Source organism: Ischnura elegans, chromosome 8 (genome assembly GCF_921293095.1).
Source record: "Ischnura elegans chromosome 8, ioIscEleg1.1, whole genome shotgun sequence".
In the NCBI taxonomy this organism is placed as follows: Eukaryota; Metazoa; Arthropoda; class Insecta; order Odonata; family Coenagrionidae; genus Ischnura; species Ischnura elegans.
Genome location: NC_060253.1, coordinates 90,612,319 through 90,627,375, shown reverse-complemented (window position 1 = coordinate 90,627,375; position 15,057 = coordinate 90,612,319). Strand labels below are relative to the sequence as shown.

General features: G+C 37.7%; 2 long non-coding RNA genes across 3 annotated transcripts; one reads left to right on the top strand and one right to left on the bottom strand.

Annotated features, from left to right (window-relative positions):
* Positions 1-2,729: 2,729 nt before the first annotated feature.
* On the top strand, positions 2,730-3,175 carry LOC124164172. Its single transcript, XR_006865976.1, has 2 exons — positions 2,730-2,970; positions 3,106-3,175. It is a non-coding gene; the product is annotated as an uncharacterized LOC124164172 (long non-coding RNA).
* Positions 3,176-6,403: 3,228 nt separating this feature from the next.
* Positions 6,404-8,499, bottom strand: LOC124164209. 2 transcript variants are annotated; one of them, XR_006865985.1, is made up of 3 exons: positions 8,020-8,499; positions 6,873-7,011; positions 6,404-6,585 (listed from the first exon to the last, which is right to left on the bottom strand). It is a non-coding gene; the product is annotated as an uncharacterized LOC124164209 (long non-coding RNA). The 2 variants fall into 2 exon arrangements; XR_006865984.1 differs by lacking the exon at positions 8,020-8,499 and adding an exon at positions 7,302-7,388.
* Between the last annotated feature and the right edge of the window lie 6,558 nt (positions 8,500-15,057).

The following is a 15,057-nucleotide window of genomic DNA, read 5'->3' as shown; positions in this document are numbered from 1 at the left end:
TTCAAACCGATTGTCGGTTTCGAGGGTTGCTATCAGGATTCAACCCGAGCAATAGACGTGGCAACGTCGGGTTGAGGACGTAAATACAGACGTTGTTAATGCCCCGTTTACACCACGATCGTACCGACGTTGATCGCGACTACTGCACGTTTACACGTTTTAAAATTACCATCGTAACTCAGTGCTGCCCTCGTTGTGGAATTGTGTCAGATAACAACTGACGACGACACTGCGTGAGAAAATTGAAATCCTGGAAATTAAGAAGCGAAAGAATATTAATGTTTTCATGTGCTAAAACTGAAGCTAGACCGAACTGTCGGTAAAACGTTAAAGAATGTAGGTTTCTTTATGGGAATCTGTCCAAAGTTTAGCAATATTCATGCGGTAAAGACAGTAGATATGTCTACTTGCTACGTTCCAAATTGGAATATTTTGCTAACTGGTCACTTTATTATAATATCGACTCAATCCAGATTGAACGTGTCCAAAATAAATTTTTCAAATTAAATAATTGCCATTTATTAATCTCTTTGTCTGATTACAACACTTCATATACTCTTTCCCTAGTTAATTTTAAAACTCTTGCACGACCAAGGATCCTCCAACAAAGGCATATTCCTCTACAAAATTATCAATTAATATTTAGATTGTTCCTATCTCCTTCATTAGTAACTTTTAATGGATCCCGTCATAGCTATATAAATCCTCACCTGCTTGTTTTTAATTACCACAGAGCAAATTATGTCTTCAACTCCCAGCTATGATGAGATAAAACTAAAACTAGTCACAACAGTCCGTGAAGTCTTTAAGAAACTAGATTCTTCGAGAGAATATATCAAAACATTCAAGAATATTCACGCATTAAAGACAGTACATATTGCTGTTATAATTTAACTAGAAAAGGCTTAGATTTCGGCTTGATTCGGCACAAGTATTGATATCTCAATGTCCTCATCTAAATGTTATGGTTATTTCTGGCGAATTTTATTGTGAAATCCTGTATACAATGATTTAATTGGTTAACATTTTGTGCATGTTTGTTATTTTCCATCATCTGTGAAGTATAATGTAAGGATACATGGTTATGGGTTAACCTGTAAATAAAGAAATGCATAAAACTGGTATAGTACAGAATATACGATATCATTTGGTAAATAGAACATCAGAAAAAACTTTCCCCTAACGTCCTTCCATTACCTGCTGAATAATGTCTTCAATCTTTGCCATATATTTTTGATATATTAGAGTTATTTATGAAATATCAGTTATTGTATCAAGATTGCAACGGCGCGAAAGAATCGTATATGCATCGATCTTCATTTCCTAACTCTTTTTTCTTGGCACACTAGCGCTAACCATCGTAAGTTCGGCAGTGTTAGGTACTAAGGCCTACGATGGTAACTCTGCGCGTTTACACGACGTTTTGAGGTTACGATCGTAAGGATCAACGTCGTGACGATCGTTGTGTAAACGGGGTATAAGGCCGTCCCTGTAAACACAAATAGCTGCTGACGCGCGACAGCAACCTTCAAATTTCCGTTTTTTGAATGCCACACGCGTTGCTAGGGCGCCACTGTAGCGCTGCAGAACAGCTGCGGCAGCGTAACGGAGGAGCATCACGAGCGCTGCTGAACAGCTGCAGCAACGCCGTTCAGTTGCTGCGGCAGCGCTGCAACAACCGTCTTGCAGCGCTGTAGAAATGCATTAGCAACGCTACACCAGCGGTGCTGCGGCGCCCGAATTTCGCTTTAATTGCGTACTGAATCAAGCATATCCTTGCCAATTACTACCCGGTGGCCTATCCCCAAAAGCAATTCCATCATTCATGTGCAGGTCTGAATTATCATCGCTGCTATGCTCGTAGATATGTCTACTTGTCCGGGCACTAGTCAGCCTGGCAGGTGAATGAAGAAATAGCTATTGGGCATAAGCTATGAAGGAGTACTGAAATAAATTATTAGGTCTTGATTGAACTGCGTAAACTTTGGGAGGAGGTGACGCATACTTTAAATGGGTGTATGGGACCGAAGAGGTCATGGAAGGAGTGGAGAAAGGTAAGTTTGAAAATTGAATGAAAGCATATGTCGCGATTTTTTTCATTTTTAACCACGAATCATCGACGCGGCGTATTTTAAAAATTTTCGACTCATAAATGATAAAGACGTTTTCGATTAATGAAGCGTTGCTCAAATTTGTTTAGCGATAATGTTAACAGCTATTAATTGAACATCATAGTGGTATCATGACAGACATATCTCTTTACAGTCTTGGCAAGATATCAAATCTGCTGCAAAGGGCAAGGCAGCAGCCCTTTTAAATGACATTGCTCACACTGGGGGTGGGCCTCCAGTGGCTCTGGAACTGAGTGAGTTCCAGAGGCGGGTGGCAAACATCATCGGATCAAATGCCATTCAATGTCGCCAGAATATTAAGGAGTCACTGATTATTTTTGATGAGATGAGGTTTTTTAAAGTTGTCCATTCAATGATGCATTATCAATAAAAATGTTAGTTCTGCAATATCATACTGAAATTGCTATCATTAGTGTAAAGTGCTATTATACCATGTAGTATATTAATTTCAATACTATTAATATATTCTCATTTTTAAGTCGAGCACCTTATAAAAGTAAATTGTTTATTGAAATGAATGTTTAACAGTGGACAAAAACGAAGTTTTGTAAGATATAGTGTAAACAACCTAATTGCATACATATTCCTATTGTTTTCAGGGCGCATTTAATTCGCACTTTACTCCTTCCATTTCAGAACTCTAAAGAAATTTCTATAGATTCAGCATCCCCTCCAACCCCTCAATTAAGTTTCAGTGAAAATGACCCTGGCCCTTCCAGTTCATCTGTTCCCTTGCTCCCTGAATATCCATCTGCCACATCAATCCATCACCAAATAAATGCCGATCCTCCTCCATCCTCCTCAGCCACGAAGACACATAACAAACCCTGTGGCAAGAGTAAGTGATTTTTTTACGGACAAGCTCATTTTATCAATTGGTTTAAACAGTACTCCACATTAACATTATAAACTTGAAGAACCTGCAGTGATATTTTTCTAAATATTGTATTATTTACAAAATAATATATTTCAGGTACCAACAGCAGTGTAGAAAATTTTAAATCCATGCAGGAGAAGCTCATTTCCCTAAAGGAGAAGAGTCTTCTCCTGAGGGAAAAAGAAATAGAAGAGGCAAAAAAATTTCATCAGGAATTACTATCCATAGAAAGAGAGAAATTAGAGACATTGAAGAGAATTGAGGCGAAGATTGATAACATTAATTTTTAGATATGTACTAAGTGTTGTATTTTATTGTGAATTTAATATAAAATTGAGTTCTATCATTGGGTTATTAATTATTTAATATGAAGTCCTCTCCTATAACCACTAACTATATTGTATATATCCATGCATATTGAATTCTCTATAACCATATGTATTCATTTAAGTAACTTTTTCTCTAATAATATTCCATAGAAAAAGTAAGTATACATAACGCCAGGAATGATAGGGTAAAAATAATTGAGAATGTTTCTGGGAAAGGTGACATTAAATGAAATCTCTAAATTAAACAAGATTTTTTATTTGACTCACTTTAAATACAGTATGCAATTGCATTTTATTTATAATTTAGAGTCACTGAATACAGACATTTTTCATCACAAAGTGCAGTAAATGTTAGGCATCTATCTATTATAATAACGTAATTTTGCTTAAGTCAACAATTATTCTTTATATAAATCAACCAAGCTTCTAGAACTTCTACTTAGTGATTAACATGTGGTAGCTATGAAAGTTAGTTAGTGTATGTAATGATTAGGTGTGGAATTACACAAAATAATTTCTGGCTATGTATAGTATGAACTTCTGCAAAATTAAGATAGAGGTGAATCCTTAACAGGCATTTAGTTCCCCAGTGAGAAATGGCTCATCGAATCTACGTCGATTCGACGTCGAAGTACTCATCGATAAAACGTCGATGGTAACACATCGATCGATGTCTATATGGTCCGAAAATCGACGTGTTTTCGACGTCGACACCATCGACGAGTTTTCTATGTCGACGAGATATCGTCTTTTTACCTGCGATTCCTACTAATAATTGCGGAAATATACATCTTTTCGGCTAATAAAGAGCATCTATTTCTGCGCCAACGACGTATTTCAATCGAGCACGTAAAGTCTAAACAAATGAAGGCTGAAATAAATGTATAATGGTGATATGTAATCTTAAGTCCTTCGTATTCATCTTCAATAATAATCAGAAATCCTTGAGAAAAAATGTGAGGTGTTGACATCTATGACGCGAGTATAAAGGTATCGAAATGAGGTAAACGTAGTCACAAAGCCAAGCTTGTGCATATCACATACCACGCAGGAAAGAAGTAAGAACTTGGACGCAAATAGAAGGTCCGGCGTACGTGGCAAATGTGTGAAAATGGAAATCTTGAACACATTAAATAGGGGAAGCTAATCCTACCTGTCATACAGCGGCCCAAAAGCAGACCGATTCCGAAGTATGGAAGACGTAGTGAAGCTTGTCTTTACTAAGCGACGGAATGCCTTTTTCGATGATTAATACGAATCCAAAAGCTCATTAAGTTTCAGAAGCATTTTAAATACCAATAACAGGATTTAGAGCTAGCAAAGTTTGCCGCGCAAAATAAATGCGACAATAAATTTTCTATACGGCGCCGAATGTCTCTGTTCCGAGTTTACTGCGAAGAACTAACTGCATGACGACTAACAGCTCAACTGATACACCATGATACACGCAATCGAACTTCAACGGTCAAGTTACAGAATTAAAAGGAATCAAAGATTGTTCTCGGAGATTAAAACTAATGTTTATGGATAAATAAAATAATTATTTAATTTTATATTTCTTATTTAAGACACATATGTTGTAATAGCGTCTCACCGTTATTTTTAAGACATTAAAACTGCATCACTAAGTTCTCCCCTCAGCCAATCAACACGCTGACCCCGCTGGCCAATGAGAATAACACGTCGAAAAAACGTCGATTGAACAAATAAAATCGACGTCGACCACATATCGATCTATAGTCGTCGAATCGACGAAGATTCGACGTAGATTCGATGATCCATTTCTCACTGGGTTCAAGACTTGATACTTCATAATGCTGAAGAAACCATGCATTACATGCAATGATACGGCCACAAAAAAGTTCGTAGTTATGCAAGCAGACAATAAATTTTTAGTATAGACCATTGATAGCTAGTTATTTTAAACATGCAATGATCATAATAGGTATCACTCAAAGGGATCCAAGTGAAAAAATAAGAAGCACCATTAAGAATGCAAATAACAATGACAACTTATGCATTTAACACAAGTATACACTAAAGGTAAAATTATCTTTCAATTAGCAAGTCTTACTTGCCTCTATAATTATAATACCTTGAGTATGCACGACAGGATAGAGAAATACGTCACAAGAAATGACAGCACTTTTTGGGAAGGCTACATTAAGTAAAAGGTTTTGTGATGAAGAGCTATTCACATCACAAGAACATTGGATTGCACTTGATCACACATGCAGAGAAACACCTTCATATTCTGAACAGCCCAGTTCCATTTTTTTATTTTTTATTGTTGAAGGTATTCCAGCAGTGAAGATGGGTTCAAATTGAGACTTTTTACATATCATCCTGATCAACCCTATTCCACATTAGACATCTCTATTAAATTTTAGTGACACCATTTTCCTATAAAAATCTGAGTGTAATCGATGGAACAGAATTGTGAAGTACACCAACTCAATAATTATTGACCCTATACCTTATGTGTAGAAATTCTAGTTAAAAAAATATATAGCTAGAGCCTAAAGTATATCCTACTCATTTGTTTACTTTATGCATGGGATATAGATAATTTTTGATTGAACACTAAGCCTTGTAAAATATAAACATATACTGCAAACAACTTCAAATTATAATCCCACTGAATGGAATGATTCATGATATCAAATGCACTCTAACATGAGTGCAATAACAAAATAAATGAAAACCATGGATAGATAACAATAGTAGGATAATTAGTAAGGTAATCATCGCTAGAAATATTTAAATGAACAATATAAGCACTATTTGGACAAAAAAGTGCCAAAAAACTATGTATACAGGCAGTAAAAAGTAAAATCAAAAGTGAACAATGAAAAAATTAACATTCAAGTAAAATGAGTGGCAATTAGCCTGTTTCTTATGTCTCGCCCTCGCTGATTCCCAAGTACATTTTGGTCAGGGACTACATCAACTCCTAATTCCTCCAACTCTACCATGTCTTCAGCATTTAGAGGCAAACCTTCTTCGACACACATGTTGCGCAGTACAGCACAGCTATTGACAATTCTGCTCAATTTGTACGGCAAATAGTGTAATACTCTATGTTTCAAGAGGCATCTCCACCTGCTCTTTAATACCCCTATGCACCTTTCAACCGTGCTGCGTGCTCTCGTCAAGGAACGGTTGAAGTTGTCCTCTGGGGTGTTAGGAGCAAAATAACCTGGGACAGGTGTCATCAGCCAGGGGGCAACAGGGTATCCACTGTCACCTATAGAAATAATTACAGACCAAGTTAATTCTTGTGTCACTAACCTAATAGTCGAAGAAATTAAAATCTTCTATTTTGAAAGTGTGATAAAATTCCAAAGGGCATATATGATGGTTTGAATCCAATATTGCTTAGTAAATATGACAACTATGATGTAATGAATAGTGCATATTATGTAACCACCGAGTAGGAATGTTTACCTCAAAATTACAAATAAAATAAAAAGATTAAGATACACCCATTCAAATCATGACTGAGAAACATGGAAAAATAGGCATGTCTATTACCCAAGAGCCACACATTGTACCGCTCATATGCTTGAGTGAGGGCTGGCTTTAAAGCAGAATGAGATATGATGTAAGCATCATGAGTCGAGCCACAGTACCGAGAGTTGATATTTGTTATTTTAAGGTCCATGTCACACACCTAGAAAAATAATTTCATGCATCTAAATTAGCATTTCAGGTATTGAACTTGATTGAGCCATAAGAAGAGTGAGACTTACAATTAAAAATATTACCAATTCCATTCAAATAATGAATTTCAGTAAGTTTTAATCAAGACCAAGGATAGTTTTTTTCTCGGCAAACATGGCCAGTTAATAGTAACACTATGACTATCTTTGAAAAATATATATAAGTAACTTGAAATTGCAAGGAAAATTAAACTGCTCATTACATATACATGTTGAAGCTGCCATAAAAACATAGTCTTACCACTTGTACATTCAAAGAGTGATATCTCTTATGGTTAAAGTAATCTTTCTCTTTAAATACTGGGTGGTTATGAGGGGGTGCCACAATGGCAACGCGGGTACAATCAACCACACCAATAACCCCCGGAAATCCATATTTTTCATAAAATCTGAAATGAATTGATACTACTGCGAATGAGATTCATACGAAAATTATTTATCTCTTAATATGTAATAAGATTTTAAAGTGCATATTCTGAATCACTTACTAACAGAAAAATATTGCAATAGCATAAGAGAAGACATGTAATAATACAAACAATATCACAGCATGTATAATATTAATAAATCTGGTAGGTTTTTATGCATATAATTCATGCTTGTTAGTTAAACGCAATCATTCACTTCACATTTCAATGCACTTTCCTTGATTGTGCTTGACATTTTCCCTTCCTTTTTAATACAGATTTTGATGGGTTTTAATGTTTTAACTTACATTCTGCTGAAGGGTTACGAGAAATGGTTTTCATAGGTGGTCAATGACTTGGTTAGCGATATAGATCAAGCTTCACCCAACGATTAAATAGGTGGTCATTTATGGCATTGGTGACCTCATTTGTGACTCTAATGACCCTTGATAGTGACAATTACTTAGAACTCATCTAAAGAAGGGCATTATTACAAACATTCAAGAAAGAAAATGCTCTACTTAAACAAATAGTACAAGTGAAATGCATTACCTCTGCCTTGTCCTAGCCACTGCATCATGACTTAGGTCAAGCTTCTCCCAACGATTGAAGAGGTGGTCATTTATGCCACTGGTGACTTCATTAATGACCCTGCTGACCCTTGATCTAGACATTGCCGTTGTACAGTCTTGCGCAATACAAGACTGATATGAGCCAGTGGCATAAAACCGTAGGGCTGCCAACACCTTGAAATAAGTAAGCTATAAGTAATGGTGACTGAGGTTGACTTAAACAAAACTATTGTCCTTCGTTACATGACCGCAGAAGCAAGTGACTCTTTCCAATTTGCATTAATTCTGAAAAATGTATGGTGATTGATGAAAAACCACCTCATCACTAGGGCAGTGAGTTTTAAAAACATACTTACCACAACACAACAAGAAGTGAAAATACGACTTACCGATCCCTTTAAAAATAAATATGCATAACATTTAAACAATTCATTTCATAACAATTAAAAATTCTACGAGAAAACAGATCGAAGAAGAAGCAGCTGGTCTATCAAAATCCTACTCATTGAACTATAATTGAAACATTGACAAAATGTAATATTAATATGTTTAGAGGCCAACTTTTTACAACTTAACTTTGACGATAAGCTTTAATAAGATGGACTATTCCAAGAATATTTCGGAGACCAAACATTACTAAATGTAATTCCATGCACGTCCTCGGAAATTGCTGAACAACAACAGGAAACACGGTAAACTGAGCACAGATACTTTCGAGGATCGTGCCGTGTTTGTCAACACGTTCGGCGGTACATTCAAACGTGAAATTATGTGGTCTTAGAAAAAAACATAATTTTGCAGCATATAAATCACACGAGCAGCCATGAATGTAGTGAAATAATCATAAAGGGCATGATAAGATGAAGTTATGGCAATGTATATGCTTTTAAAATTTAGGAAATTTGAGCTTTTTCAGCGGCAGAATGTTACTTACCGTTGTTTCAACGGAAAGCGATGATGATCTTCCTCCCTCCGGGATAACATCTGCGAGAGATTCTATTAAATCTCTCGCCATTGGCTTTGAGAGACGAAAAAGGCTCTTGAATTTCCGTTGCTCAAGCTGAAGGCATCTTCTCTTCCTCTGAAATATCTCCTTCTTCTCAAAACTCCCCCTTCTTCCTCCTCTACTTCTCTCATTAGCCAAAAATGTACCATACCATCCGCCATATTGTTTTAGATTCCGATACGTAATTATAAATCTACCTACGACCACTCGGCTTTCATTCCGACACGGAATCAGCAGATCCCGAGCAAAATCTCATCTCGAGCGTTTCAAGCACAAAAAATCACATTCCGTATCGAAATTTTCCGGGCGAGTCCTTGGTTACGTATCGGAATTAATCTCGAGCGATTCAAGCACACCCCCCCTGGTCTACTTTTAGATAATGTATCGTATCATCTATAAATGATACGAAGTGCCTTTTACTATCGCGAGTCTGTCTCAAATGGATCGCAAACATCAGTGTGAATTATTTGCAAAATTCTATTTGCTCTCATTCTTTCAGTTTTAAATGGGTATCTGGTTCGTTAAGCATTAACGCAAGCAGAGCAAAACTTATTGCCATTTGTCCGTGCAATTTCTTAAGGTACACCATGACATAGTGATGAAAATTTTTCAATGCTCTTAAAATTTAAATGACCCATTTTTCTGAGCCTGACCCATTTTTCTGAGAAAACACCCTTGACGTCATGCTGTTAAGGCCAGACAATTGGGTGAGGAGAGTCGATGTCCTTCCGGGAATTAGCGACCATTTAGCCGTGTGTGCATATCTCAAATGGGAAGAAGCCCAGAGTGAGGCGGCACAAAAGAAAAAGACAATATGGCAATATAGTCGTGGGGACAGTATTGGATTCCAGTCTTTTTTGAGGAGTAGGTACCCTGAGTGGGTGAGCGGTGGTCAAAACGTAGAAGAAATCTGGGGGGATTTTAAGAAGATAATGGAAGAAGGATTAAACCTCTTTGTTCCTAAAAAAGTCATCAAAGCTAGTACTGATCCCGAATATTACAACAAAACTATCAGATCTCTAAAGAGAAAAGTTAGGATTAGTCATAGGAAACGGAACGAAAGTTCGGATTCGCTAAAAAAGTACAAAATGCTGATTCGCACATTAAATAGGGAAAAGAAAATTGCCAAAGAATTTTTTTTGCAAAACACAATTTCTAAAGATAATGGCAACATGTTTTTTAAATACATGAGGAAGCGGAGAGATAATAAGGGAACAATAGAAGTTTTAAAAAACGACAAAGGAACCATAATCACAGATGACAAAGAGAAGGCCAATGCCCTCAATAATTGGTACGCTAGTGTTTTCTCAAGGATGGAAACCAGAACGGACAAAATTACTGATGTAACCCAAACAAAAGGGCAACAGGAAGACAAAGATTTGGATATTTCGAGACTGATTAAAACTTCGAGGTCAGAAATATTCGGCAACATTAGAAAAATGAGAAAAAATAAGTCAGTGGGACTCGACGGAGTTTCTATCGATTTATTGAAATTGGGTGGCTTGGCCGTTTCAAATTACATATACCATTTATTCAATGTTACAATGAACAACAATGCCTTACCAAGTGACTGGAAGAAGGCCAGAGTAATACCAATATTCAAAGGTGGAGATAAAGATCTAGTGGAAAATTATAGACCGGTAAGCCTAACTTCTGTAGTATGCAAATTGTTAGAAAAGATCATAGCAAATTACCTTTGGAATTTATGGGAATGCGAGAATTGGTTGTATAACCGCCAACATGGATATAGAAAAGGCCACTCACCTGAAACCCAACTGTTAGGGTTTTGCCATGAAATTGCCGACTTAATAGATGCGGGAAAAGAATTAGACGCGGTAATAGACGCGATTTTTCTAAGGCCTTTGATAAAGTTGATCACGAACGGCTTATGCTTAAGATGAGGCAGTTGCCAATGGAAATAGATGGAAGAGTCATCTTGTGGATCGATGAATTCCTCAAGGGCAGGACGCAAAGAGTTAAGGTAGGGGATGAATGCTCAGAGACAGCGAGGGTAACGTCCGGTGTTCCTCAAGGAAGCGTCTTAGGACCTTTATTGTTTTTAGTATACCTAAATGACCTCCCGGAAAAAATAAATTCTAATATAAGGCTTTTTGCGGATGACTGTATTATTTATAAGAAAATAGAAAATAAAATTGATCAGGAAAGTCTTCAGGATGACTTAAACAAATTAATGGATTGGGTATCTAGTAACGGGATGGAAATTAATCCAAATAAATGCAAATATGTTAACTTCAGCAAAAGAAGGAAATGCGTAAATAGAAATTATGAATTTTCGGGTAGTTTAATTCCAAAATCTAACAGCTTTAAATATTTAGGAGTCCATTTATCAAAGAATTTGGGATGGGGTTTAAACGTCGAGCACACGACCAAAAAATCTTTTAAAGTATTGCACTGGGTGATGAGAAACCTCAGAGGAAGCACCAGAGTCACGAAAGAAATGGCCTATACAACTCTAGTACGACCCACTTTAGATTACGCATCTCTTGTTTGGGACCCTCATTTCAAAGGAGAGGTCAAGAAATTGGAGAAGGTGCAGAGAAAAGCTGCTAGGTATGTTTTGGGAAAGCATAAAAAAACGGAAAGTGTTTCAGAAATGCTCGGAGTTCTAAGGTGGGAGAGTTTACAAGAGAGGAGGAAAAGAAGCAGGCTATGTGGCATGTTTAAAATTATGAGTGGGGAAAAAGCATGGAAAGAATTTGGGAAGGACATATCAAAACCCAGCTTTGTTGGTAAAAACGATCACCAGTTCAAGATAAAGTGCCGATCACAAAGGACAAATGCGAAGCATTTCTCCTTCTTAAATAGGACCATAAGGGACTGGAACGACCTACCAGCAGAACTATTTGAGTCCTTCCCGAAAAATTTACATAGTTTTAAAAAGCGGCTGAAGAAGTAGGGACCAAGGGCTTTGTATAATGTTTTCTATTGTTCTTTCAAATGTTTTCTATTGTTTTTTCAATTTTTCTATTGTTTTTTTCAGTGTTTTCTATTGTTTTTTTTCATCATATGTACATGTTACCACCAGGCTAAATGCCTACTTGTAACAATTTTAATAATAATAATAATAATAAAATTCCACATCCAAATTAACTACCTGAGTTAACATGGCTTCGGTTTCGTTTACATCTACTATAAACTATCTATTTGAACCTTTCTTCCCTTCTATTACAATATTTTATTTTGGTATTTGTTTTTCAACTACTAATATTTTAATGCTATCCTTTGTAAATAATACATTTCCATTATTTTCTGTGATTTCTGTAACTGGCATTTAATTTTTAAATAATTCAGGTACACATACCCCTCTTTTAGTTTACATTAATTCATTTCTAGACTTCCTACTCCATTGACTAACATACTCGCATCTTTCTTAGCAACCTTAACCTTATCATTACTTGGACGCAAATTTTCTTCTATTTCGGTGGAATTAACCATATGTTTTGTCGCTTCGCTATCCATTACAAATTCAAATGTATTCTTGCTACTAAGATAAGACGCAGATTAAGCTAAAAATGCTACTTAACTTTCTTTCTGTCCCTATATATTATACCCTTTTTCATTTGACGATCCCTTATTTCTAAAAAAAGAACAATGTTTTTCATCATGATTCGTTTTCTTTCACATTTTACAACATTTTTCTCGTAAAAAGCAGTCCTTTTCTGAACGATTAGTTCGTTTACATATTGAACACCCCCTTTTTGGACATCTAGCTTTGATATGACCCTTTTGGATACATGGAAAACACACTATATCATTTTTATAATTCATTTTACCGTGTCGATAATCTGCCTGGAGCGTCGTGGTCAGGGCAGTATGATGCGCGCGCATGCAATATTCAGTCACCGGTTGCGCGTCTGGTTGCCTCGGCTAATAGGCTACATATACTCCAATGCCCCGGGACGATTCTGAGCAACCCAAAGTGGAAGGCGCGGTTGCGGGGCTCAGGCGACTGGTTTCGGTGGAAAGTCTGGTGGCCTCGGCTAATAGGACTCATTTGATTCTATTCCCCGCGACTGACCATTTCCACCGGACGCGCCACCGGTTGCGCGTCTGGTTGCCTCGGTTAATAGGGGCCTAAGGTTCGTGAATAGCAACTTTCGGAAACGTCGAGGCTTGAACGTCGCCGCCTTGACATTGTCGAGGATTCGGCAAAATCGTGGCCTTCGTAAATAAGGCCCCAGATGGTCATAAGCACCTGAATCTAGAATTCATTGTAATTGACTGTTCCAAAGGTAACATAACTATGGGCTAGCAGTTCATCCTCACTGGTCTCCTGCCTTATACAGTTTGCATTACCTGATTTACTCCTATCTGCAACATGTCTTTCTTTGTAAACCCTCCAACCTGGTCCCAAACGATCGGTTACCTTATGGTCACCTATCTTGCAATTGTGGCGAACAAGGGAAGACCTCCCGACCCTCTTCTGGCTTCTATCTTGGTACTGAGGAACAATAGACCATGATGCCTCTTGACTTCTTGAACCTGCAAATACTTGCGGGAGACGCTTCGGTGACATCTGGTCGACTTATCTCTTCTTTCCTCTCCTTTATCTCTGGCTCCTCACCAATACAAAGATGAACTCCATCCAAAAAGTGTTCATATTCGAATAACCTACTGACACTACTCTCCCGAAAGTTAATTTATCTAAATATATAGGTTAATTAATATCCCAATGCATACCTCTATACCCCAGTTTCAGAATTTCCTACTGGTGGATAAGACGGAGTAGCAGCTCCACTAACCCCGAGGAGAATTCAGCGATCGATATTCACGCATCGTAATGCAGCTAATCGTGTGTAGGCTCTGGCCTTATGCGCAATATTTATCCATTGACTAATGCTTGTAGGCGAAACACTTATTGACTCTGCTGCTAATTCTTACATATGTATAAATATTTTCACTTTCCCGCTTCAAACCTCGAAGCTGCGGTTTGCGTTATGCCTTTTTGGGGAAAATAAGAGTAGATGTGGGCCTCCATTCCCGAGACGATTAAGGAGACCGAATTTCAGGCATCCACTTGCCTATTTTAACCAGCTTTTTTGCAGGGTACTGAACAATTACTCTATGCCTAAAAATTTTCAGAACTTCATGTTCAACAGTCGTGGTGCACTATTTTTTCTCCTATTGAGGTAATTTATTATGATGCGTTCTGTAATTTTCATAAATTACCTGTTATCTTTACACCATTTTTTCGCAACGTAAAATTTACGATTTGAAGATGTTTTTTCGTAAAAAAAGAAAATGCCTGCACTAGTTGCGACATCGCTGATTGCGCTGGGCCAAGCAACTTCCTCGCGGCAATCCTAAACGTAGTGAAGACGTATTGTGATCTTCGGAGTAACATCCCGGATCACGAAATCTACCCAGCGAGGTCGGCAAGGTCCTCGGGGTCGTCAACATGCGAAATCCTTGCAGAGACTTATCATCATCAGCAGCAGCATCAGCAATGAAGAAGGAAGAAAAGAAGACCAAGAAGATGGAGAAGAAGAAGTCTGCTATAAACGTAGGGACGTGGAATGTGAGGACAATGATGAGGGCGGGGAAGTTAGAAAATATCAAAAGGGAAATGGATAAAGGGAGAATAGATATCTTAGGATTATGCGAGGTGAGGTGGAGGGATGGGGGGGACTATTGGAGTGATGGGTTTAGGGTTATATATAGTGGTGGGGAGGAAAGCCAGCGAGGGGTAGCTTTAGTATTAAACGGGAAGATGGGTAAGCGTGTGGTAGGCATAGACCAAGTAAGCGATAGGATTCTGGTGGTAGAAATTGAGGCGCGGCCCACAAACCTTGTGGTGGTCCAAGTTTACATGCCCACTAGCAATCATAGGGAGGAAGTAGTGGATGAGGTGTATGGACAGCTCGAAGAAATAATTAGAGACACACCGGGTAAGAAAAATCTGGTAGTGATAGGGACTGGAACGCCTCAGTCGGGGAAGGGAGGGATGGAAACGAAATAGGAGATTTTGGTATAGGAATACGGAACGACAGG